The following is a 3922-nucleotide window of genomic DNA, read 5'->3' on the forward strand; positions in this document are numbered from 1 at the left end:
ATATATATATATATATATATATATACTCATACATATTGCTGAATCCCAGATGAACTCTTTCTGGGTATTTTCTATCTAGATTGTTATGTTAAACTATATAGATTTGAGGTATTAAACCATATAGATTTCTAGTACATCACTGCAATGCCTTGATGCACTGAGACAAGAAAATAGCAAAATAGCACTTGGTTTTCCTCCCATTTTGATGATGAAGATGATGATGATGATGATGATGATGATGATGATGATGATGATGATGATGATGATGATGATTTTGCTGTCTGTGTCTGTCTTGAGAATAAACTGTACAGATCTCTAGACAGGGAGAAAGATGTCAGGGATTAAAGCAGGTAAGCTAAGCAGGGAAACCCTGAGGCCAGGGCAGAAGTGACACTGTGGGAAGCATTGAGTCTGAACAGGTAAAGGGGTCTCTTATCCTGAAAAATCAGTTAGACTAAGCACAGATTTCAGAGAAGGCAATGGGCAGGTAAACCTAGAGCAGAAAGGCACATGCCTAAGATACGTTTCTTTCCAACTGTGCAAGTCAACTCTGAAGCCCAAGATCTCCTTCACATACATGAGACATGTGAAGGCATGACTTTGAACAAGCTACCATTCAACTAACAGGAGGGCAGGAACCAGTATTAGGAGGTACAACACAATATAAATGTCTTGTGCTATCAAAAACAAAACAAAACAAAACAAAACGAAACAAAATCCCCAAAAGATTTATGCCCACTGTGAAATAGTCACCACTGCGAATTGAATATATCTTAAAGATAATTGTTACTTATAAAATTGTATATAATATGCACAATTATTTCAGTATGTATATACATAAGTATTTTGTATTATGTGCTTTCATTTTTAAGGAGTTTGCTTTTAATCGTTAAAAACAGAATAATAGCATGCCACTGAACTAAGCCCTGCAGAAGTCATTTTTATTCACTATATCTTTTTTCCTTTTTTAAAAAATTATATATTTTCTTTATTTACATGTCATATGATATCTCCTTTCCCGGTTTCCCCTCTGAAAAATAGAAAAAAATAAAAATAGATTAAAAACCACCTTGTTTCCCCACCCCCACACCCCACCCCTGCTCAACAACCCACCATCTCTATCTTTAATCCTATATCTGCATACCTCTTAGGTTGAGTAATATAGGATGATATAATATTTAGATGATGCATTAGTTAGTAAAACAGCCTACTTTTTGATAAATCTGAGTAGATTCAATGTTTCATCTCCACAATCAGTTTTCTTCTGAGGAACTTTGTCCCTGCGTGTGACAGGAAGAGAGCTATTGGCTTCTTCAGAAGGGTTGTGAAGACTGACTCCAGAGAGACAACTCTCGAGAACTGCAGCCTAGTCAGGTGTTGCTAAGGCAACCGCTGCTTGATAATAGTGTAGTGATAGGAGAGAAAAGTCAATCTGAGGAACAATGCCTCTCAAACCCAGAGAAGAAACAAAGCCCAGAAACCAGGCGCAGGAGAAAGACTGTGCAGTGGCCATGAGCTGCGACTTCTTAGGGATCAGAGTGATGGGTAGAGCCCAACAGGACAGAAGCCCACAGAATTTGGACTCTTGCTCTCTTTGCAATCCCACAGGCTTAAATTCTCAACATTAGTCCGTGATTCTATTAAAGGGCAGACTCTGAGACCCATCTCCAGATCCTTACAGCTGGTCCCGGCCATTTTCATATCACTGTCAAAGGGCCAGAGTCACATGATGCTAGTGAGTGCAGGTGTATACGTGTCCAAACATCTTCCTAGGTCATCTTCCACCTCATTCACAGAGGCACGGTCTGTCCCAAAGCTTACCAACAAGTCCAGGACAGCTATCTTGTTCCAAGATTCCCTGCCTGAGATTTTCAGGTTCTCGTGTCATAGGTCTCTGCGATCTGCACCCAACATTTATGTATGTAGTTCTGAGATTCTGACCTCTGCACCTCATGGCTGCCTGATAAACACTTCATCTACTGAGCTCATCCATGATAGTTTTTGAGACAGGGGACTTGCCAATTCTGCTGACCTGGCTTCCCAGCAAGCTCCAGGGAACCTCCTGTCTCTGCCTCCCAAGTACTGAGGTTACAAGCAGATATCATCACACATGACTTTATGTGGGTTCTGGGAGTCACAGCGAAGTCTTCAGGCCTTTACTGTCTGCCCCCTCACCCAGAGCCCAGATTATTTCTTTTAAAGGACCCAGTACACATCTCTGAGGCTGGTTTGCAAACATGACTAGACCCATGATAAGGGCAAGCAGCAGATGTTCACCTGAAGAGAGGTTCCTGGGAAGATCATAGTTTACTGTTATCCATATAACAGGTGCTGCAAGTTAATTTGACTGGTAAATCAAAGCCATTAGTAAGAGAAAGACATGGAATGGATGGAGACAGCTCCTTTAGATCCTCCACTGGCCCAGTGAGTTGGGTACTCTTTCCACCTTTCAGGATGAGGGTTCTGAGGATTAAATCCTACACATCGTTGGTGAGCACCAATAGCAGGGAAGAATCCTGAGCTAACCTTGCCCTCCACCTCTACAGGCTACACTTCCTAAATCCACAGACACATCTGCAGAACAATTTGTTACTATTATTTTGGGGATCATTTCTACATCATTGTGCTATTGTTGGCTTTTTCAGGTTTTAGATATCGTTTTGCGAGAACTGGCTCCCTGATAGGAGAGATTTCATTATCCTAGACGGCTCTGGTTATAAGAGCTGATGCCGGGTACTGTCAGAGCCTCTCAGGAGACAGGGTTTGCAGCCCCTTAGGATGAACAACAATATGAACTAACTAGTACCCTCAGAGCTCTCAAGGACTAAACCACCAACCAAAGAGTACACATGGTGGGACTCATGGCTCAAACCACATATGTAGCAGAGGATGGCCTAGTCAGTCGTCAAGGGAGGAGAAACCCTTGGTCCTGTGAAGGTTCTGTGCTCCAGTGTAGGGGAATGCCAGGGCCAGGAAGCAGAAGAGGATGGGTTGGTGAGCAGGGGGAGGAGGAGGGAACAGGGTTTTTGTTTTATATTTTATTTTATTTTATTTTATTTTATTTTATTCCTTTTTTTCAGAGGGGAAACTGGGAAAGCAGATATCATATGACATGTAAATAAATAAAATATCTAATAAAAAATAAAGAAAAATAAAAGAGCTGATGCCTTTTCTCCAACCCAGCTGTTTTAATTTGGCTGCTGACCTGGTATAAATCATCCCACAAATGAGTGGAAAGCACAAAATTGTATTCAGAGACTCTGTTTTAGCTCAGATATTCCCCACGTGGATTCCTTAACTTTCAGTGCTGCATTTGGAAATCCTAGATGTTAAAACTGTGCTAGTGGAAGCCTCCTGTCTACAGACTGACACTATCACATCCCCTTCACATGGGCACAGATTGAGGTTGCAAACAGTGCTGAGCAAACAAGGCATATAATGCTGAAAACATATTTAAGGCAAATTTGAGAAATGACCATTCCAGAGAACAAAATTTATGATGTCTAATTAAGAAACCAGCACTTAGAGATCTCATTTTGTGCAATATTTGCTTTTCTAACTTGATGGCTATTTATATGATATTTAATGGTCATATAAAACCATAGGCTTCACATATATTTGCAAGTTTACCACAGCCATGATATACATAGTTTACAATAACACATTTATTATAAACACTATTAAAACATTAGACAGATAAATGGTCAGGGAGACTTGCCCGCTCTACTTGGTATTTCTAAAGTAAGTGTGCTGGAATGGGTGCCATGATATCAATCTTCTCAGAGACTGTTTACATTGAGCAATGTTCAAAGGCCAAAGGAGAAACTGATTAAACAATTCTACTTCCTGAGACCTCACTGAATAATGAGCTCCAACTAAGCATAGGCGCTTGTTCAGTTTTCATGAGCTAATTCAGAAAAGA

This window comes from Mastomys coucha, unplaced genomic scaffold, assembly GCF_008632895.1.
Source record: "Mastomys coucha isolate ucsf_1 unplaced genomic scaffold, UCSF_Mcou_1 pScaffold16, whole genome shotgun sequence".
In the NCBI taxonomy this organism is placed as follows: domain Eukaryota; kingdom Metazoa; phylum Chordata; class Mammalia; order Rodentia; family Muridae; genus Mastomys; species Mastomys coucha.